The sequence below is a fragment of the Diorhabda sublineata genome, chromosome 1, assembly GCF_026230105.1.
Source record: "Diorhabda sublineata isolate icDioSubl1.1 chromosome 1, icDioSubl1.1, whole genome shotgun sequence".
Classification (NCBI taxonomy): Eukaryota; Metazoa; Arthropoda; class Insecta; order Coleoptera; family Chrysomelidae; genus Diorhabda; species Diorhabda sublineata.
The window spans coordinates 21,664,970-21,678,669 of record NC_079474.1 but is presented as its reverse complement, the minus strand read 5'-3'; positions in this window follow the sequence as shown (position 1 = coordinate 21,678,669).

Genomic DNA, 13,700 nt, shown 5'->3' with positions numbered 1-13,700 from the left:
TAGCCAAATCTTTGGATATTATCGTTAATGTCGTCTAATGCAAGATGTTTTTTAAAATTCAGAAAAATGAGCTGCTCGTAACCTAGTAAAACCAGTTCAACTCATCAATTTCAAATTAGGTGAATTCAATTTAGTAATTTTTCCATAATATTGGCAGAGGCGGTTTTTAAATCGAACAAAAAATTGATTGGATTTATATTTCAGGTATTTCGAAATGTAGTACTCTGAAAAAGTAAGTATATTCAGCCGTTTCTCCAAAGAAACAACTACTTTCCTGGCTAATATCATTAATAATATTGAATCACATCACCTATTAAGAACGTGTTGATGATTGACCTTATTGTTGATAACGATATCTACAAGAGCTCGAAAGAAAGATGTAATCCGCTGAAGGGATTGTCCATAAAAAGGCAACATCAAATTATGATATCATAATTTCATAAAACTTATTCAAGGAACTCTAATGTTCTTCAATAAAAATCTCTTCTCCATCTGACTTATGCAAATTGTTTTCTATTTGTTCCTTTTTCTCTACTTCTCCAACCTTAGCTACAAATTCTTTAGCTGAGTTGACATTCAGTTCCCTAGATATACACTTCTCCATTGCAATTTTTCCTTTTATTTTTATTTTTATTTTTCTGTACCAACTCAAAAATATCATACGTAACATAATATATCTTATCAATTATTAAAATTGAAAAAGATGTTCCGCAACCCTCGTAGGGGAACGAAAATTTACTGTATACGTAAAAAACGAAATAAAAAAATAGATATCGCAAAGATTTCAAACAGTTCCTGTATGAATAAGTATCTATCTGAAATCCTATTACTTATGAAAAAGTAAAAATGCCGAACGTTTAATTTCGAAAAAAGAAACAAGAATATTTTTTAAGAAATATGTTTGTGAATATCAAAAATGAATGAAGGAGTGTGGGAACAAAGAAAATAATAACAGAGTAGACTCAAGGGTATCTGCTCCAAGATATCTTTGTGAATGAAATAGGATAACTTTGCAACGATTTACCTAACTAAACGTTATACTCGTTATACTATAAAGAAAAAGAAGAAAATTCTTAAATTCTTTGATTCTAAATGTATTGTGTATACATAAAAATATTTCAAATCCTCCTGCAAACACAATTTTAAATCTTCAAACAATGGGCCAAAGCATCATCCAAAGTCGCTAGACAGTATCATGCAGATGTTGAAAAACAAACGTCAACTACAACTGATGTATACTATATTTGATTATAAATTCTACTACTGAATTCGATTGGGGTTTGGATATAATAAATAACGACATTGATAAGCAGGCCACAATTTAAGACTTTTTTTATAATTAAGAGAAACAAAAATCTAAGATAGCAAAAACATGCTAATATTATATAAAATAATATTTTCGACATTTGAAAATATTATTTATTGATTACAATTTATATTTTGCAGGAAGATTGTTCGTTAACGTGTGTTCTTAAGTGTAAGTAGAAATCGTCTAATAATAAAAATAGATGATGATAAAACATCATTTTATTGAATTATTTGATATAACAAATATTTTCTAGTCCTCTCAAATTTCGAGATTCTTCTCAATCACAAACAATACCCTATTTATTGAAAAGGACCAATCGCATGAGATATAGTTACGTGAGTTACGTAAGCAGAAAAATCAAGAATGCACCGGAGAGTGCATTGAATGACATGAACGTATTTGGTCTATTTCGTTTTTCCTATTTCGCTTATTAATTATTCTGGGGCTTCCATTTAAATTTCGAATAAATAAATATTACACCGAATCATATGTATCTTATATTAGTCTAGAGAGAGTATTTTTTGTGTACTGTATTCGTTTTCTTATAATTTTGTAGTTTACGCGAGTTTTGTTCTACATTGTTTTAAGCATTTTTATTGTTACGTATTATTTTTTATTAGTCTGGGTTTCCAGCAATTTCGTTTATTTTTTATTTCGATTAAAAAACTGCTGACATCCATATTCATATTAATTGCCCATCCAATCGGGGTATCAGTTTTATATACTTTAAATGAGGCTCAATGCCACATTCACATAAAAAGTTCTCAGCTTGGTGTTTGAAGATTCCATTGAATCTATACAGAATTAAATTGATGATTTAAATTTATTAGAGAAAACATTATAAAGTATATTTCTCCGTAATCTCAAATATTACAAAAGTGCGATATCCGACATCGAGGTCATATACGGTCCTAACTATCTATTTAATTAGAGAAGAAAAATGAGATTGATTTTTATTGAAGCTAATTTGATTAAAGATCATAAAAAAGGTCTTAGATAACATAACCGGTCATGTTTAGGATCCGGCCATTGGGTCTTTTATAAGAAACGAATTTACTAGTGATTCCGTCAGTTGCGAAATATGATTAGAGAAATGAAGATAACCGTGGTAAGATGTTTTTTTCAGCTCTTCTGTATTTAAAATTGTGGATAGATGCTTTGAGATTTTTTTTTTATTTAAAATTAATGTGCTCGACTACTATGACCACTTGCACGGTAGCGGTTATAATACATTAAATATGAAATGGCTCATTGATACAAGTATACAGTATGAATACACAATAACACAATTGTTCTATAGTTGTGGTACAGTTGTACATCTTTGAGAAACTGAAGTAGAGAGGTAATTTGTTCCGAGTTGTTAAGGACTTCATTGTAGTTCGGGCTAAGCCGAAACTGTTGTCTTTCGACGGTATATTTGCGACACTCGGTCAAAATATGCTTCATGGTTAGGTACGAGTTGCAGCTGGAGCAAAACGGTCTGGCAGTAGTAGTCATAAGATATCCATGAGTAAGTCTTGAATGGCAAATTCTTACTCTTCTTATCGCAGTTAAGTCTTGCCTTGAGAGACCAGCGAAGATAATAGGTTGGTTACCAATTGAATGCTGTATTTGACGTAAGGATGTGTTAATAGTATCCCAATGCTGCTGCCATGTAACTCTGGATTTTCTTTTGAAATGTGATTTTAAATCCTTTCCAATAATTACACTGTCGGTGACGGTATACGTAGCTGCAATTTTTGCCTGTTTGTCTGCTAATTCGTTGCCTTCGATGCCAATGTGGGAAGGTAACCAAATTAAAGTAACTGCTATTCCTTGGGAAGAGATAAGCTGGTAGGAGTCATGTATTGATTGGACAATAGGATGTTTGGTAAATATATTTTATATGGATAAAATAGAGGCGAGTGAGTCTGTACATATGGCGACGAGCTTATAAGGTGGAGAGATTGTATTGATGGCCTGTAGAATGCTGAATAGTTCTTGGCTCTGGTTCTCTTCAGATTGATAAGGTTCTCTTGTGTTTTATGACTACGATACAAATTAAGTGCTATTTTTTGTTGTTTTATAGCACTTTCACAGCTGGAGTTCCACCAAGGGACAGTTTTTTGTTTGGGACATATATTATTTTTACCAATGTGCTGATGAGCAGCTGAAAGTATAGCATCTGTAATCCTCAGTATGTTATTGTTTATATCATCTGTGAGAGATAATTCCGATAAGTTGGACTTCGTTTGAGACGTATAACTAGTCCAGTCGGCAGAGTTTAAGCGCCAATACCTTCTGGATAAAGTATCATTTTGGTTAGGGATACTGGAGGATATGATAATAGGATAATGGTTGCTATCATATAGATCATTAGCAGTATGCCAATTTAGTGAAGGGGCAAGTTTGGGGTCACTAAAGCTAAGATCAATACACGAGAAGGTGCCAGATGAGAAATTCATGTGTGTATTTGATCCAGTATATAGCAAGCATGAGCCAGTACAATTGATCACGTTTTCGATAGTTTTTCCCTTTACCATGGTAATATTGGATCCCCACATTGTATTATGGGTGTTAAAGTCACCTACAAGAATGTATGGTTGGGGGAGTTGGGAAATTAGGTTGAGAAGTTCTATTTCTTTTAAAGGATAATTAGGAGGAATATATAAGCTGCAAATAGTAAGATTATTTGGGCACCAAGTAGAAACTGCAATAGTCTCAAGATCTGTAGCGATTTGGAGAGGGGAGGAAAATAGTTCACTAGAAATGAAAATAGAGGTGCCACCGCTAGCTCTCGCGCCGTTGGTGCGAACATAATGATATCCTTCATAGTTTTTAAATTTAGGGAGTTTATCTATTTTAGAGTTGGTTTCTTGTAAACACAAGATTTCAGGGCGCATATCTGATATTAATTGTTGGATTCTTTCCAGGCGAGGAAGAAACCCATCACAATTCCATTGAATAATTTTGAATGGAGACTTAGGGAGTTAATAGTTCAGGATATTCATCATATGTTTGATTATCCGAAGAAACGCTTTTGTTATCAGATAGATCTTCAGGATTAAGTTGTCTCTTAAGTTTTTTCTGGAGTCGAGTGAGACGGTTTTTCAGAGATCGCTCTTTTGTTTCAGCATAAAGAAGTGATAAATCATTTAACAGTCCTTGGATATTAGGAGTAAATTCTAAAGCATCGTTGAGAGGATCAGAACTACCGTACGAGTTTTCTAAAAATGCCGTGAACTGGATTTCAGAGAGCGTGAGATTGGACGAATTGTTCTTATAAAGGTTCTGAATAGAGATTTGAGAATTGAGAGTGAGTTTAGGATTTTCGGTGGCTAGCGTTTTAGGTTTTTTCTTACAAGGCTTAGTTGTGTTGTGTGATGTTTTATATGATGGGGGGGGCATTTGGTTGTCTGTTGGTAATGGGGATTCTGTGGGGGATAGTTGACTGGGGGTGAGTTGAATGAGGAAGTGTAGGGTTAGATGGTGATTCAGCATTAGTTTGATCAGCTATTGAAAAATTATTCGACAGGGGTTCAGAAGATAACAGGGGGGAAGAGGAGGTACCGATGAGTGATGTAGAAGCTGGTAATTGTGATAGTGAAGGAAAGTGGGAGGATATGTCATTTTGAGGTTCAGACGGTGTGGGATTGGTACAAGAGTCAGCAGTATGTCCACTCTGTTTACAGAGAAAACACACCAATTTGTCAGTAGAGACAAATATACGATACGGGGTACCATCGTGAGTAATCAGAATCGAGGTTTCTATGCTAAAGTTATCGTTTTCAGGGATGATGTAAGTAATTCTACGGAAACTCGTGATATGTGCGCCACATTTCACAAATGAAACAGGAGAAGCTATTTGCAGTTCGATGTCCTTGAGAGCTTTTTCGATAACAGAGTGTGGGATAGTAGGGGATACATTCGATATTAAAATGCGCTTAGCTGGTGAAATTAGTCTTCGAATGGGAATTATTGTAAAGTTGATGCAAATGTTCTGGTGAGTTTTGAGAAGATCATCTAAAATTGCTGTTGAGGAGAGATATATTTTGTTGTTAGAAATTCTTGATGCGAATGTAATGTTTTTTGGGGAAACGATATCTCCTATAGATTTTATGTATTCGAATAAAACGGTGTTGGGGATAGAATGCATAATAATTGCTTGCTCGCGTTTAGGAAAAGTAAGGGGAGGAGGTTTTGTTAACGTTGCATCAACATATGATTTTTAACCATGAGATGAGTTTTGATAAGATAAAGACGATTGGCTTATTTTATTCACTGTATTCATTTTTGCTAGTAGCTCTGAATACCAAAGCTACAAGTTTCAGGTTAAGAAAGGAATAGGCGTCCGAGAAGGACCCTATGGAATAAATAGTAGGAAAATAACAGTTACCTTTTGCACTTCTACGACACTTGTGGATTTCTTGTATTATTTGCAGTCAATAGTTTCACAAAACTATATAAACGGTCGCAAATTGAATTTTAATGATCACATGTTGATATTTGGTTTTTAATAGATTTCAGTAGAATAAAAACGTTAATATGAAATTAGCACGAAGATAACAATATTTATCCAGATACAACAATATGCGTGTGCACTCGTCAGCTACCCGAATGAGAATTTGAAATCAATAATTCTATTATAATATTTTCCACTTTCCATTCACCTATCAGCTTAAATTTAATATCAAAAATTGTTTATAATAAAACAATTTTGAATAATATACCTACGTACTTCTGGATATTAGATTGTTATTTTCTTGGCCTTTGCTGTGGCAGAAGATATCAAGCCAAAACGTAGCCCCGATCTGTTTGGCCTCCGAATGCTAGGTTTGTAGATGTTGTTATTGCATGAGTTCCCATTTTGATTGAGGTTCCTTATACAATTTTGTCTCAAAATGGGTTATTTTTATGTGAACGTGAGTTCATTGCAAAACCAAAATCATCCTATTAATTTGCGAGAACACATAACAACAAGTTATCGAGCTAGTAGATAAAGAAGAAAAATGTGTGGTAACAGATTTTGCTCAATATGAGAAATTATATCAGTTATGTGGCTTTCATTCTGTGTGGAATGTTCAAAAACTAAAATACATAGTCTATAATACAGTAAGTAGGGGATAGTTCATAGATTTATAGAGTAGTCTCTGCTTTTGGTGAATAGCGTAGTTCTGCAATCGTCAGGGAAATTATATGTACTTCATTTCTCCGAGATTAAATTTAATTTGAAATAGTGGGTTGGTCTCAGCCCCCAGATTAGGCGTTGAATGTTTTTCTTATGTTTTCCGGTGAGAATTTTAGAGGTTTCAATAACTATATATATAAAACACTGACTCGCAAAAATTAGAATCCTCTCTTTTATACTTACTAATAAAATGCAAAGGTACTGAGGATTTATGTTTCAATTTCCGAATTTTCTTACTTATGAAACCGCATATTTGATATTCATGTAATGACAGATAAAAATAAAATGCAGCTATTTCTTGGAGACAGTGTCCTTTTGCTCATTTTTCGAAATTGACACAACAACAAAAGCCATCAACAGTATGGTCGAATTATTCTTAACTAGATCAAGAAAACTGCGATTTTTACGAGTACACAAATTAGTGATTTCTGAAATAATGCTTCCGGTGAAGTTTATTTGATAGTCAAGGCTATTGTTGTATTCGGGATTGAAAGAGCTTGTCGAATTTATGAAACCAACTAGTGTAACATTGGATGATATCGAAGATTCGGGAACGTTATTAATTGTGAAACTTAAAGAAACAAAATATGATGTAAACCGGATATTTGTAGTTACTGAAAAATATGCTTAGTTCTACCGAATGTATATAATTCTTTGTCCAGCAGTAGCAAAGGATCTATGCCTGTTTTATGAACATCACAATGAAAAATGTATCAATCGGATTGTGGGTTAAAACCAGTTTAATATGGTTCCCGAAACAGTGGCTAATTTTCTTCAACTTGAAAATGCTAACTCATATATAGGTCATTTATTTCGAAGATCATCTGCCATAATTTTAGTTGAATATGGGGGAGACTTGACGTTAAAGAAACATAGCGGTTGGAATTCATCAACGGTAAATATACACTTTCGCGGTCACCTGGTTTTTTGGCTCTAGAAAATCGAAAAATGGATGGATCTTGGTCTCAAAATGTTCCATTTTACGGCGGATTTATAAATTAAATTCAAAGTCTTCAATTACAACTTTGAAGTTGAAATTCGGATTACAAATATATCATTCTACATATAATCTAAGCCCATTTTTGACTTCAATTTTGTTGTTTCGTCCGCTTTAACAAAGTTGAGGTTAAAAATGGATCTTATAAAATTTATTTTGAACCTCAAAAGTGTATCAATGCCATACAAACAACGTTATAATAATTTATGATGACATTGATGACCAAAATAAGATTTTTAGATCAGTTTAAGACATCAAAATCTTCAATGAGATTGATGATTCCCAAAATGGAATTAAATAATTAGCGTCAATTGGAACCTCAAAGGAATTGAAGATTTTGAAGTTGAAACTGAACTTGATAACGAGAAAAAATTTTCGTAACGGATTATTTAGAAAAACCCGTTTTTCTACTATTTAAGGTTTAAAACTATTAAAAACCACAAATTCAGCCACTATCCCCGTGTTTTTCATAAATTCGTCGTAAAATGGAACATTTTGAGACCAAAATTATAAAATTTATTTTTTCGATTTTTTAAGGACCAAAAACTATTAACATTGAGGAATATAGTACGAAACTATTCACGAAAATTGATTGTTTTTCATCGATTTCATTTTAAGCTATAAAAACTGAAAAAATCATTCTTTTTGGATTTTTTTTAATTGTTTATTAATTTATGTAGAATACAAAAAAAATATAAGAACTCTATCTGATAACCAGATAATTTTTTGTAAAGGATTATTTTGTAAAACCGTTTTTTTTACGATTTAAAATAGTAAAACTATGAGAAATTTTCATTCCAGCTATTTCTACTAATTTTTTTTATAAATCCACCGTAAAATGGAACATTTTGAGACCAAGATCATTAAAATTCATCCATTTTTCGATTTTCTAGAGCCAAAAAACCAGGTGACCTTGAAAGTGTGTAATTACCTTCATCAACGTTCGCTAAAAGGTATGTCGATGAATCGGTAACACAGAACAGAAATAGTTAATGAAGTATTTAGAACGAGTGGTAGTGCATAGATAACACAGGATTTGCGACCAAGTACATCCACGGGAGTTGTGATGGCAGGAAGAAATCTAATTTCAACAGGAAAGGAAATTCGACTGTTCGAAATAATTACCATTTCACATTAGGAATTCAAACTTGTTCAAACGGTTTTGACAGGGCGTATTAGAATTGGCCATTAAGATTATTTTACTGTCGTATTATTTTTTGTGGCGTATGTTTAGTTTTCGTTTGTTATAAACAAGTGAGTTGTTGTAGAGCGACGACGTTCAAGAAGACTGCTATCATTTTATACAGATGTTTGAACGCTGCAGTTCACATTATTAAATGTTATGAGAAAGGACTGCAGTTTGTTAATCGATATATGTAATATATCGTTAACAGGGCAAATGTATTCACATCGCTGTTTGAAGAGGACCATGTACTGTATCAATAGTCATTTAATCTCAAAAATATGAAATAGTGAAAAAATAATGATATTGCACATCACTCGTGTGGCTTTGTACTCATCGAATAATACTCACAGAACAAACGAGTACAATCTTAGAATATCCAAAAAGATGCTACCATATAAAACTCTCAGCGTGGAGAATATTTAAATCGAACATTTTGAATAATTCCTCCCATTCAAACCGTGTTTCAATCCTTGAAGAAATTATTTTCAGATAATTGATTCTTCACCATAAACTAACTCAATTTGACTCTGGATGTTAGAAGAAGCACATATATAGTTTACAAATACCGTAACATTTCTGATTCTATTTGGTAGTACAACTTATGCGTGCCACACTGTGAGCTGGCAAAGCACGATAATATTAGTGCAAGCATAATTTGTCGGGAATAATTCTTATGATTGAGTAACAATGACTGGAATATTGTTCTAAACCAGAGGAAACACTGTCGTAAGTATTGTGCGGCTCTGGAAACAGTAACGCATACGACGTGATTTGGGGATCGAGCCAAGATGTACATGAATTTATATGTATTAGAGCAATATATGTGTTTAGAACGGTTCTTCTAATAACGATAAGTAAAGATGTTTTGTCTGCCAAATCGAGAAAGAGCCGTGGTGTGGAATGAATGTAATTGACACGAAAGTTTTGATTAGAGTATAAATATTTAGAAATGACAGGAAGGAGGATAAGATGATGGTTGAATATAATTTTTAGCGATTGTATCACCAATGATCAATCAACATGAACAATCTGTATCTGCTAAAAATACATATGAAACATTATTGGAAAAGATGTCTTCCCCCTTTTCCACTTTTTTCGTAAATATGGAATAATTTACTACATTATTTTAGTACATTATACAAACGAAGTACGTACAAGTAGCTAATACTTCCATATCTTGTGCCTCAACCCTATCCAGTGACGGTCGAAAGAAAAATAGTAGATCCAATACCATATCCAGTTGAAGTAACCAAACCTTATGCAGTGCCAGTACATGTTAATATTCCAGTTGAGATTCCTAGAGCAGTACCCGTTAATGTTGCTCACCCCGTTCCAGTTCATATCAAAGAACATGTACCTGTCGAAGTACTTAAGCCCTATCCTGTAGAAGTTACAAACGCTATCCCTTTTGATGTGCCTAGAACTGTTATAGTCAAAGTAAGTATGAATAAGATGTTTTCATTTCTCATGTTTTTATCATGAATATGGGGTGAAAATTATCTAGAATAAAACTAAAGCTAAGAAAGGAAAGCATGTACGAATATTTGAGTATCAACAGAAGTATAATAATTTTACTTCCTCAATCAAGTTTAATAATTTAAAATTACTGAATTATGTCAAAGCGATCGAATAATTCGATCTATTGAATAATATCTTATAAAATAAATAATTCACAATTTTTACTAACGTAATAAATCAAATGGAGAAAATGATGGTGAAGAAATCAATTTTTACAAATTGCTTAAAGTAACTGTCTTCGTTTTTTAGTTAAATTTAATAAAATTGATTAAATAAATATGAGATGATAATCTATTGATACATATATTTTATAGGAGAGGCACCATGTTCCAGAGTCTGTACCGGTTCCATATAGTGTTGAGATACAAACTCCAGTAAAAGTACGTGCACCTACTCCAATTTTTGTAAAAGATTATATTCATGTTAATTCGATATCGACTTTTTAACTCACAACTTTTCATTTGAAAAAAGTATATTGTCTGCATTTGAAGCGTACGTTCAATAATTGATTATGCTAATGGTTTTATAGAAATAATTATTACAACTATTTGTTAATTGGAAACATATATACTTAGATAAATTGTGAAATTTGTGAATACTTAACAAAACATATTTATTTGTATGATATAAATAAATAAAAAATTTGACAGCCTTAACTTTCTTTTAGTCGTGCATACATCTAATAGATACGTGATTTTGATAGTTACAGTTTTTTGAAAGTATTACTCTTCTTGTTGCTATTGTGAAAATCAAATGGTGTCGGTAGCGAAATTGCTAGGTACGAAGTGACCATTTTTGTTGAACATTTGTCTAAGTATATTTTTGATTGTCAATTTTCTCAAAATTGAGAAAATGTGACAATAGATGAAATGGTATTTAACCATCGAAACGCAGCTTTTTCATACCTCAATTAAAAAATATTATTCTCTTAAAAAAGTATGAAGAGCTTATTAAAGAAATAAAAAATTTATTCATTGATTCGAACAAATTTGAAACTCTGTGACAGTACAAGGACTGTCAATAAAATACAACCTCAGAGTCCAGTATAAGAACGAGAAAGAGAAAAAGGATTGGCGGTATTTATATCACGTATACCTTTAATATAAAATCTCAAACAATACAATTGGCTGTAAAGATGGTTCACAGTATAAATATTAATAAAGCACAGGTTCCAATATTTCATTATTATGGTTTTAATTCGAGTAAATCATGATTTTCACATAGTTAATTGTGTTTGGGAAACTTCAAAGATTGTTCATTTACAGTACAAATAATAAAAAAGTAAATGTATATAAGTTTCAGGTCCGTAGGTTTTGCTGTTCTTGACATATTCCATTTTATTGATGTTGCTCGAATTGACCATCTTAAATTGAAAGGTCGGAAGTGATTCTGGCAAACATGTATTCCGTATTATTGGGAGTGTTAAGTGGAGTATATATAATGTTACGAACAAGCTCGCGAAATGGGTCCTTAGACCAGTCCTGTCCAGCAACAATGGAATTTTAAACTTCGGCAGATTCACGCGGCGCCTTTCATCTGTTTTTTATAAATAGCAGATACGCCTTTGATGTTTCCCTTTAGAACTTTCTATTATATCAGGTGGTTTATTTTCACTATTCCTTTTCAATAATTTCCATTTATTTTTTGTTTATTTTTGTTCTAGTACTTTGTAGAATTTCATTTAGGTATATAAAGGAGTTGTATAAACGCAGTGAACGTAAGAGACAGTGTTTATTAATTCACCTTACGAATAGAAAGAGTGTAAATAAATAAGAAAAACATTACAATAATATGTTTCAATTGCTATTTAGGTAATTTCTTACAGCTTATTAAAAATGCGTAAGTGCATAATTTAACTGAAGCCATATCTTTGCTGTGATATTTAGAGAATTATGCTTCAAAAGATTTCAAAACGGCGTTTTTAGGTATCTTATAAAATCTTGTCCACTCAAGTAATTCTCTACAATCTCACCAAACACATTCAGGCTCCGATTATAACTATTCACTGGACCAGCATTGTGGGAAGTAGATTCGTCTATGAATAATACAAATTGGAAAAAGTCTTCTTCCTCCGCGACTCGATCAAGCCACCAGAAACAGTTCAATCTGTTGGGAAAAAAATTGTTGTACAAATACTTACGCAGCTGAATATGGCACTAGATATTTATATTTTCTAAAAACTAATACTTGTGTATCTGGAAATTTTTCCGGTGCTTGTGTTTGGATTATCAAATACTAATCCTAAAACAAAAATTCATTGCTTGGCAACTTTGTGCTTGAAAGAGATTAAATATAAATTGATTATTAAATATACACAAAATCGCCAAAGCATAATTGTTTATACTCAATAAAATATTCATATGATATCCAAACGAAACTTTTTCTAATTTGATTCATAATTTTAAATGAGTTAATTAATCACTGAATTTCGAATACAATATATACAACGTTACTTTAATGTTGGAAATATTTATGTATATAGGAGACATAAATATATTGAGTATGCAATGTAATTTACTTCGGGTAAACATGATTACGAAATATATGGACACACGAATCAAACAGTATATTTTTTATATGGCCCACTTACGAAGAAATCTAGAAAATAAACATTTTATTAAACTATAAATTTTGAATTGAAAATTTTTAACAATTTTATTTATAATTTTACCATTTCAATTTTATATTTTCACTGATATGTTGTGATAATCTGCGTAGTTATTTTCTTCGATACTATTATAAGTAGAAGTTGACTAAATTTTGGTTCATAATTTGCACCGATGTTGATAGCATAGCTTCGTATTTTTTGTCACTGTTTTTTTTTTACTTAAGGAATGTTTCCATTACCGCGGTTGATTTCCAACCACCGAAATTTTTCACTGTTAAGGAATCACCTCCTGCATCTGCAAGGATACTATTGCATCTGATAATTTTTTAAAATTTTATTTTTGGCTGCTTATCAATTTTGTTAAGTCCGACTACTTGATTGGTACATTTTTCGTTTTGGCAATTAACAAAAATCTTTTTATATCTAGTGGTCTAACCAGAATATATTTTTTTGAGACCTCGTACAATATACTATAAATTACAAAAGATGGGACTTGTTTTTGTATCAATTAATTTGAAATTTGAAAACTTGAAATTCATTTTCTAAATCTCTAACATGATTTATTATAAAATTTTTCAATCCTTGACTACGACAACCTCCAGATATTCCAAAAATCAACACTACATAGAATTTTATGAAAATTGCTATTTATAATACAATTATTATAAGCAATATAAAAATCACCTGCAGTAGGAATTGATCCACATTTCAATCGCTATACACGTACGTTCACAAACTGATCTATCACAAATCGAATATAATGTGTCGAAAGATTGGGAACACTGTTTGTTTACATTCGATAATAAACGGATTAACAAACAAATATGGCGGCGGGGGGCATATGCCATTCAATCAGCGCGTGAGGTTAAATGCGTTAAATTGTAAGCAATATGTACTTTTAAATGATTAATGATG